Consider the following 10,846-nt stretch of genomic DNA (forward strand, 5'->3'; position numbering starts at 1 on the left):
TTTGTGGAATCTGAACATAGTATTATTTTTTTTGTTAAATCTGTGAAGGCGCCCACGAAAATAGTGAAAAAGTGTAAAATTGTAACAGGCCTTTTGATTGAAGCGCAGTTGTGTATAACGTATTTTTACAAATGTTTTGAAGTGCACTTCGGGGTTTTATCATTTCTAAACATTTATCTTTTGCTTTGTTCTTTTGACATTTCCCATTTTTTTACATGCTTAATGTTTGTACTGTCAATGCTTTAATTATTTTCATATTATGCATTATGTTTTTCTGCATTGTCTTTATTTTGTTTAATTAGTTTGAATAATATTCTATTGTGTACATTTTGAATCTTACACTTGTGAATTAACTTGCATTTAATTAAATTTAATTTCAAATTTAATTATTGCTTTATGATTTAATTTAATTAATTTTCTTGATAAACTTTGATTTAATTTTGCTTAATAATTAATTCAAGAATTAATTAAACTGTTGTTTTCAAGCAATAACAATTTCCCTGAGATTGTGAATTTCACTTATAAATTTTGAATTCATAAATAAATTTTTGTTTTTAAAATCTATGTGCGCATTTTATTCCACCAGTATATAACAATTAAGTATAATGCTTTAATTTTTGTCTAGATAGAAATATAGAGTGATAATTGTGACGTTTCCCACAAATAAAACAGAATCAGGGAAATACTTAAATTTGAATTTGCACGAGTGATGCCCTTTAATTAAGATTACCTCACACATATTTTAATAAACTTAGACTGATTGTTTTCTTGACTGTTCAGTTAGAAAAAAAGGGATCACTCTTACCTTTAGAGTATTCAGTCGTTTAGTATTTGTGATGAAGGGTCAGGTGTCTGTCTGTAGTGAGGTAAGTAACAACCAGGTACTTGAATGAACTGTGCCCTAAGTACAAAGGGTGTCCCAGACCCAGGAATAAAAGGGTCTCTTGTATTAGCAGGTACAAATGGTAAGTGTAGTAACCAGATACTTGGCAATTTGGGTTAACAAGTATTAATGGTGTCCAGACACAGATCTTTGACTATTTCATGCATCAAGTATTAATGGTATCCAGACCCAGATACACTACGCCACTTCGTCACACTACCTAAGTTCCAAACTTTCTAGCCTCGGCCGAGGTAGGCACAATTGATAGTGTCTTGGCTATGGCTTACACTTTATTATCATTATTCAGAAGATGAAACCTATTCATATGGAACAAGCCCATAGAGGCCACTGACTTGAAATTCAAGCTTCCAAAGAATATGGTGTTCATTAGGATGAAGTGAGAGCAACGTTGGAGACTAATGAATCCTCACGTTCCAGGTTACTACTTGCGTTCTCTAATCTTTATAATCTTCGGCATCACATTATAAAATTAACCTTTTATTCCACGCATCCTCAACATCCTCTGCATTACCTCTCAATCGATTCTATTTTGAACTTCATCTAAACCGGTCTATAATACAAGGAACCCTTTTCCTTTAACAAACGCTCGATTCGCAGCACCCATTCCTCCCAATTTATCCTTCTGTTATTTTTCTTACGTTCTCGATCAGGATCCTACCATACAGCTTCACTGATAAATTAGGAAACACTATATTCCCATTAGTCTTACGTTCTCCTCTATCTATTTTACTCTTAAATAAAGAAACATTTATTATTCCTCTCACACATTCCTTTGGAACTTTTTCCTCGTCCAGATGTACCTTACACATACTAGTCGGCCATACAGTCTCATAGTGAACAATCTCCCCTCCCAAAGATTTCACAACATTGCATTATTTCCTTTTCCATTCTTGCATCATTCAGCTCTGGGTGCCCCTCTTCGTTTTCCACCTTTAACAAATTTTCAAAATACTCACTCATCGAGTAATGACTATACATCGTCTTCAGACAGCTTCCGTTCATTACTTTTCTTCTCTACACTTACTTCCTTGTAGAATATCTTTTTTTTGGCTTAAAGACCTTACTCTCTACTGCAACGTCCATTTTTTTTTTTTAGCTTCTTGATAAGACCTTATCATTCATCCTGTATTTTTATCCACAATCTTCCTGTTATGTACGTAATAAGCTTGCGTAACGTCTTCAGTAGACACGTTCAGTTCCAAGCTGATTGCAAGATGCTGCATCATGTTTAAGTGCATAAGTATAATCAATTATTATTATGTGAATATCGACTGCAATACTCAGGCTTCGATCCTGTAAACTTCTACCTCATGTATGTAGGATAAGATTCCTATGATTAGGTCCTATTTGATACGTTAAGTAATACGCTCTGCTAATAAAGTGCCCAAAGGAGCAAATCGTATAATTCATCTAAAAACATCTTTAGACTAAAACAACGGAAATGGGGTCATCGTACACACATTGACAGACCATCTTTCCTAGGACTTCCTCTGGCCAGAGTAAAAGAATAGTATATGTGGATATAAGCTGCATGGCGTACTATATACCACTCCCCCCTTCTGACTTGTAAACGCATTTCAAATAATCTGCTTTTATTTCCCTCTTTCCACCTCTCCAAAGCCACAAATACCGCACTGTATGCATTACTTAAGGTCCTTTGCAGCGTGCCTTTGGCCCATTGCTGCAATCCCTTCCGTTTCTTTTACTGTAGCTTTCATATTCTCTTTCTTCCATCTTACTTTCCACCCTCTCCTACCAATTATACATAAAAGGCAATTTTTGTTTGTCTGTTCGTTATGTACGTCCAGACTATGAGAGCTATTACTACCAAATTTTTTACCATATACTCCCCACCTGCCAAGGAAGGTTTTAGTTAAAATCCGAAATTCGAGAGCCGTTTCTAAGGGGGCCTTAACCCCTCTTTTACATACCCCCTAATTTTTTACAACTTTCGGAGTTGACAGCAAGCTCTTTGGATCTTTCACAGCTTCTTTGACTCGGTACAACACATAACCTAATAACTACAGATTTTTCAAACCTTCTTTGGCTCGGCAGGATCCAAAGTGATTACTTATTCTGAAAGTGATTTCATAATCGGCCCTGTAGGAGTTGTCACCGCGGACGGCATGTCCCTTTTTATTGCAAGCAACGCCGGGTACCGCAACTAGTTGTTTCACGTGGGCTTTCCTCTTCTTACACCTTTGTAACCTTATACTGTCAATCTCCGCTCCATCGCTGAGAGACCTCATTGGTTTCAGTGCTTGGCCTTTGGTTTAAATTCTATTTTCAATTCAGTTCGGTTCAAAAGCACCAATCCTCCTTCTTGAATTTTACATATTCTTCAGCTTCTATTCCTTGAACTTATGAGCCTTTACCCCAAGGTCACTTTTCATCCATTTTCTCCTCGTGTTCTCCCGACTTCCTTCTTATCAAATTTGCCGTAATTACCTTAACAGCTACCTTAACTTTTGCTTAAGATACCTAGGCCTATACCTCCAGCCACTCTTCTTTTTACCATTACGTCCACCATTTCCTATTCCATCTACTTTGTACTAATACAGACCCTAATAAACTCAGAGGGAATAGTTCTAATATAATTGGCCATGGTAAATGAATTTATCATATACGTTATATACAATGTCGTTCGGGTGAAGGCTATTCTAAAGCAGAATATATTCGATATTATTTGGGCCTTTACGCACCTTCTATCCCACCGTTATCCCTTACATTAAGGGGTCGGCCGCCTAATGCGCCTATTCTCCACTGCCTTCTATCGAAAGCATCATCCTCCACCAAACCTCTCTTCTCCCTATCTTCCTTCACTTTATCTTAGGTTATTGGCGGTGGGTCTCGCCTTTGACTATAAAGTCCACTTGCAAGACAACAGTTTCCACAGTTATTGGCGGTAGTCCTTGCCTTTTATCTCGCCAGCTCTGTCTCCCTCTAAATCTCCTTCATCTAACAGGTTCTTCCCAAGCCCTCTTCACTTCCTCCTCGTCATCCATCGTCAATACATGCCCATACCATCTCAATCGTAACTCTCTTACCACCTCTGAAATCTTTACTAAGCCTGCTCTTCTTCTTATTTCATCATTTTCCAATCTCTCAAACAGCGACATTCCCATATTCCAGTTCAGCACACAATTCCAGCCTAATAAAGGTGCCTCTATAAACATACACCAAACAATACATTCTACAACCCTCTTTGTTTTCTTTTAGGTAATACACACACACACACACACACACACACATATATATATATATATATATATATATATATAGAGAGAGAGAGAGAGAGAGAGAGAGAGAGAGAGAGAGAGAGAGAGAGAGAGAGAGATCCTTCACTATTTTCGCAAAGGAGGAAGTGGTGTCCTTGCATGCCATTTAAAGCAGTGCTTGGTTCCGTTAATTTAATCTAATCGGACAAACGAAACCTTTAGCTCCTCATTACGTTATCTGGGCTCAATCTTTCTCCAATTATGCCTGCAACGATCTCTGATAAAGAAAAAAGATAGGACAAGGTTCTCCTCTCTTTCTTTGTAAGTACACATAGCCAACATATTCCTAGTGATATATTGGTACTTCATCTCTGCGGAAAGTGAGATATGGAGTTACGGAGGAAATATCCATTTTTTATTTAACAAGTTTCGTGTCATTGCAAAATCTGCCTCGTCAATTAATATCTTAAAATATTAGCTCATTTACGCCCTTTGTTGCTCTTCGAAAAAACAAATGAAGCCGATAGACTGCAGCAATGACGAACATTTCAAATAAGTTCAAAACCTTTCGGATGGCAACAGTCAGTAATTGTGCCATTTCATATTATCGTTCCTTTATCTGTGTTATATGATAACACCTCATCGATAATACTTATCTCTTTTCGTGAGTTTTACGATCTTTTCCTGATTCTGATTTATTCGTTTTGTCGCGTGACTATGATCTGATTGCCCTTAGTATACGACGTACTCTTATTTAGAAAAGTATTCTTTTGTTAATAGACGCAATGCCTTGATAACTGTCCAATTACTATTTTATTGAAGTTCTTAACTCATTCGTCGTCTCCCTCGTGGTATTTGCACCCACTTCTTTTTCTTTAGCGTTTCTTGTTTTTCTTACGCAAAGAAACCAATTGACCTCACTTAAATCGTAGCGCGAGTGATAATATCGTACGAAAAGCCGAATCGTCTAACTGAAATCATGATGACCTTTTCACGTCAGATCGTAATCGGATAGATACCGGACGCAAGCGAGCAGCAAACGTTCCCAGACTTCTCCTACTCTCAACTCAAGAGTTTCACAGTCGTGGTTTTGTTTATGCGATAGTCCGTGTGGGTGGACTGTAAACGTGTATGTATGTACGTGCGTGCGTGCCTGTGCACCACATGACACGAGACTGATACGTCGTCTCAGAAGTGTTGCCATCCTGTAACGGCGAACCGCCGCCGTACTGAGCCCACTCAGCCCAGTGAAGCTGAGTTCTTTCTCAAACAGTTGTTGTTGTTACAATCCACCGCAGTTATGTGGCAACCTTGGTTGAGAGTGACTCTCTTGTCACTCCTGGCGCTGATGCCGTCCATGTTGTCTGTGGTTTTGTTGTGGTACTTCGAGGTATTAAACAGAGGAGGGCCACTTATTATAGTCCTGCTTGTACCAGCTCTGGGCTGGTATGTCACACAACTGATCAAGATCAGTCACAACCGAAGGGAAACAGGACAGGTAAGTTATGTGAGCGAGGAGCTGCACATACGCCATACTGTAGGTAACTACTAGCTACATACGAATCGCCCCATTATATGCTGACTTCTTTCTTGTCCCGTGTCTAAACATTTCGTTGGTCACCCTTAGTGTTTTGTGTTAGAAAAGGTGATACATATGTAATGAGAAGAGCAGCGTTCATTTTCCTCTTCGGATTGTATTCTATGAAGCAATTGTTATGTGCCTTTGATGGTTTGGGTAAAACTTCAAGTCCACCTCAATGGTCTAATAATCCTTCTCAAGGTCTTCTTCTTCGCTAATGTTGTTATTCACTTTCTTCCTACATGCGTTACCCTGGGAATGTTTCCGCCAAATTTCATTCAAGTACTTTGTCGACGTATTTTTCCTTTTGTGCATATTGCTTATGGACCAATGAAAACCGGAGCTTCAGCTCCATAGATTTTGTATCGGGGAAGCATAATCATAAAATTAAATTTTTTTGTAAAAGTAGGTGGTGCTTTAATCCGTGATAGATGGCCTTTGTGGGAGTATGCTTTCTGCTGGATGCACCCGAGTCTTGCATTTGTCGTGTTCCTTGTTAACGTATGACGTTCAGTATTATGTTTTTATCACGCTTCTTATTTAATGTGGGGTTTTACGTTCTTGTTTTTTCTTTTCTTTTCTTTTCTGTCCTCTCTCATACTATCTTGTTAAGCAGTACTTTTCGTCTTGTTTCTCGTGTCTTGAGTTCAGGATTACAGTTTTGTCATGTTTCTAATTTGATATAAGCGGTAGATTGCGTTTTCGTTATGTTAATAAATGGATATGGAGTTCATGATTACTTTGTTGTAATATTTTTCACGTCATTTGGAATTATTACTTATGTCGTGTTTTTCATTTAAGATTTAATTCGGAATTATATTGTTATCGTGTTTCACATTTTGATTTACAATTCAAGAATAATTTTTGTGTCGTGTTTCTGATTTAACTCAGGAGTTCAGAATAATGTTTTCTCCGTATTTCTTATTGGATACATGGTTTGTCATGACCTTTTTTTATGTTTCTGATCTAATGTGGAGTTCAGGATTGCATTGTTTTCTAGTGTTTCTGTGGTTTGAAAGTTCTACTAGATTATTTTTATCAATGTTTCTTATTTGATATGACGCAGTCACTTTCTGGCAAGTCATCTATCTAGTGTGAAGTTCAGGATCTGGTTATTAGCTTTGTGTAAAAGAAAGCTACCGAAATGGCTAACTGTCTGTCCACCCTCAGATCTTAAAAACTCCTGAGGCCAGAAGGCTGCAAATTGGTATGTTGATCATCCACCATACGATCATCAAACATACCAAATGACAGCCATCTAGCCTCAGTAGTTTTTACTTTATATTTAAGGTTAAATTTAGCCTTGACCGTGCGTTTGACACCGTAATGTGTACCAAGAACATAGGCCACCACTGGGGCGTGTCTTGAGATTTTCGCACAGCATTTTACGGTCGGTGCACAGAAAACTCGATCGCGCCGAAGAAACTTAGGCTCATTTTATCTGCTTTAGTTATGTTTACCATTCAATATATGGCTCAGAAGAACATCTCATACTAATGGAGATTTCACTGGTCTGGCTATGCAGCAATACAAAAATATTACTTGATTCTGAAGTATAGCTATATAGTTTAAATAGTGTTAATTATGTACAACTCAGACTACTTACAAATTAACAAACGAGAGTTATATAATTATTTTCTGTTATTAGTTTGTAGCCATCGTCCCCCATTATGTACTAAACCATTTTGAATGATACCATTTCATTTTCTCATTCATTTCAGGTCGGGACGAGCTCGGATCCACCGCCGAGGTACGAGAAGGTCATGGCAGAGCCTCCGCCCTACGATACCCTTTACTCTGAGAAGCCTCCTGCGAAGGCGTCGTCGATTGCCAGCATCAAACCGTCCAGAATTTCGGATAAACTGCGACCCACCTCTCGATTCTGCGACGCGGTAGTCACGATTTCCCTGGCCAACACGCATTTTTTCCCCCCGGAACCCAGCGACCGTGGTGGTGTCTCGATGAGTGGCTCCGTCGAAGTGGAAAACGAACCTCTTATCGTCAATACCATCTTGGAAAGCGGCGACTTAACGATTTCAGCTGTGGACGAGAGGCATGACCCTGATTTACCCTCTTATCAGGATGCCGTTAGGACAGCTGCCGCGGCAATGCCGTGAATACCTCAGGGCCATCTGAGAATGTGGCCGACTTGTGTGTTTCGTGCAGTGATGTTGGCTGAGGAATATCTCGGGGTTCGGGGTATAGTGTAGTGACGTGACTTATTTGCGTCCCAAAAGAGACGCGTGAATAGCTTTGTCTTTCGTGTGACTTAGAGGTGGACTCATTTCACGGCATTTTGTGTATTTGTCGTTGCAAGGTATTAAAGAAATCTATTTTTATACTAACGACGGAATTTGAAGGCGTATTCACACGCACACGCAAGAACAAAGCACTGCGCTTTGTATGTTTAAAAGGCGGTTACGTTAATTAGAACATTATTGCATCTTCAGAACGCTTGCTTACCCAGTTTCAGTGTAGCAGTGAAACGTGATACAAAAGTGGGCAGCAAAAAGACTAGTTATGCTAGTGATTTCCTCGTGGAGTGTCTTATACTGCGTTGAGAATATGGCTTAATGAATAAATGTAAAGAATATGCCTTAATGAATATAATGTAGTTTAAGTAAGTATAATCCTTTACGCTCGCGGATGATATATATATCTCAAATGTACCTGTATCTATTAGCTGTAAGTCTGTTCCTTACTCAAAAATCACTTCCAAATGGCGCTTCCTTTACTCAGATTATAGCCGCCCCCCCTTAAAAATGTGCAATAGGATAACACTGTCTTAGCTGTCGTAAAATAAGCAATAAAAATGTTTATGGTGCAGAAAAAAATTCATTGTTATCCTGAAGGTGAAGGCTAGACCATTTTCGTGAGGAGTCATGGCAAAAAATGAGTTCTTATAACAAAAGATGGAAGGATAGTAGTTATTTACAGGATCCCAGCCATTTTATTGCTTATGGATTGTCACATTACCATGATTTATATGCAGTCATTAAGCTACAAATGTTTGACATCCAATTCACGCTGCTTCGGGAATAAGTGATAAATGGAGCTATTTATCTGTTTTATCATTCCCCGTCGGGAATATTCCCGAAGCAGCGTGAATTGGATGACGGCAATTGTAGCTTAATTGCTGATTGTATGTGTGTACGAAAGGTATAGGCTTTTATCGATAACGTGGAAAGATGACTGACAAAATGGCGGGAGAAGTACAGTGAAGGGTTAGATAAGGAAGGCGTGTGACTCAGATGTTCGTTATTTAGGAAGTTTGAAAAAGTAATGGGTGGGGGGGGGGGGGAGGTATGTGGTAAACATTCAAGTTGTTTTGGGACAAGGTTGTATGTCCCTATAGATGGAATGATGTGAGAAGTCGAAGAAATTACAGATAATTGTAGCCACAGATGTAGGATAAAAATAAAATGTATCATGAATGGTTTTTGGCAGGTGATGCAGTAGTGGCCGGGCATAACAAAGAGAAACTGCAGAAGCTAGTGAAAGACAAAACGTTAAAAAAATCTACCCAAGTCTTCGGCGCAATGAAGTTTTCTGTAAAGTGTATAATGCTGTAAAAACCGCACTCCCATGAAACTTCTAGCCACGGCCCGGTGGTGGCCTTGTCCTATAGCGTTGCCAGACGCACGATCATAGCCAACTTTAACCTTAAGTAAAATCAAAATTGCTGAGGCTAGAGGGCTGCAATTTGTTATGATTGATGATTGGGGATGGCTGATCAGCATGCCAATCTGCAGCCCTCTAGCCTCAGTAGTTTTTAAGGTCTGAGGGCAGACAGAAAAAGTGCCGATGGACAGACAAATTGGTATCTCAATAGTTTCACAGAAAACTGAAATTCGAAAGTAAATATGAGTAAGGAAATGTCAAGAGAGGTAAAATGAAACCAGAAGCAGTTAATATGTGTAGAGGTATTTAGGGAGTAAATATAACGAGTATTAGAGGTGGCGTAAAAGAAGAGGTAGGTCACAGGGGAAGCAAAGAAAAAAAAAGTAGCAGGTTGTGTGCAAAATTCTGGGGAGTAAACTGGAGTGTGTCCAGAAGGAAAGTGGAAATGTGTGTATTATATATCGTTGAGCCAACTTTCCTTTATGGCTAAATCAACATTTATTTCAAACTGTTTTGCTACCGACTAGAGACCTCTTCAAGAAGGAAATCGTGTAGCAAAACTGTTGATTGTCTCCCTGAAGAAGCAATTAGTCGTAAAATCGTTAGAAGTGCCTCAGTGGCGTGGTTGGTATGGTTTTTGCCTGCCACCTCGGTGGCCGCGAGTTCGATTCTCGGGCAATCCATTGAGGGGTCAGAGATGTGTATTTCCGGTGATAGAAGTTCACTCTTGACGTGGTTCGGAAGTCACGTAAAGCCGTTGGCCCCGTTGCTGAATAACCACTGGTTCCAGCAACGTAAAAACACCTTAAAACAAACAAACAAATAGGAAGACTGTTGGCAAAAAAAGGGCGGGTATTTAAAAGGTAGATAAAAGAATAAAGCTGTTGAAGTATTGGCCAAAGTGTTTTGAGATGATCTAGTCATGCAGAGAGAATAGAAGACGATAATGTAGTGATAAGAAGCTACGCGGGGGTGGGGGGGGGGATGTATGACCTTGAGAGTGCTATAGTTGACTGTTGTTGACAAAGGCATTACTTAAGGTTCTATCTCTGCAACCCATTTCGTTCCTTTTACTGTACCTCCTTTCATATTCTCTTTCTTCCATCTTACTCTTCCTCCTGTCACACCTTTCGAACTTTGACTGTTAATTAACGTTTCAGCGCTGAATAGCCTCATTGGTCCCAGTGCTTGGGGCTTTGGCCTAAACTTTAGTATATTCAGTTCAATTCACTGATATCCAGAAAGCGACAGGCCGCACGCATGGCAGAATTAAAAGACGTTCAGTGTCTACGGGGTTCGACATACTGCTGCTGAACCTCTGCAAATGTATGAAGCTGCTAGTTACGTGGAAGCTCTCTGCACAGGGAACTCATCCACGAATGTATACTGTTCATCACAGTAAAGTTTATACTTTACGTTACTATTTTCTTACTGGGAACCTGATTATTGTTCTAAAACCTAAATTTAGAATGTTAGTTTTCAAGGGCAATCTCATTATTATTTTAAAACCCGAATTTGGAATAT

The 10,846-nt window shown here is 39.2% G+C and overlaps 1 long non-coding RNA gene across 1 annotated transcript; it reads left to right on the top strand.

The window, feature by feature from the left end:
- The first annotated feature begins 4,912 nt into the window (after positions 1–4,912).
- On the top strand, positions 4,913–8,535 carry LOC135213707 (uncharacterized). Its single transcript, XR_010314186.1, has 2 exons — positions 4,913–5,620; positions 7,423–8,535. It is a non-coding gene; the product is annotated as an uncharacterized LOC135213707 (long non-coding RNA).
- The last annotated feature ends 2,311 nt before the right edge of the window (positions 8,536–10,846 follow it).

This window comes from Macrobrachium nipponense, chromosome 43, assembly GCF_015104395.2.
Source record: "Macrobrachium nipponense isolate FS-2020 chromosome 43, ASM1510439v2, whole genome shotgun sequence".
NCBI classification, from domain to species: Eukaryota; Metazoa; Arthropoda; class Malacostraca; order Decapoda; family Palaemonidae; genus Macrobrachium; species Macrobrachium nipponense.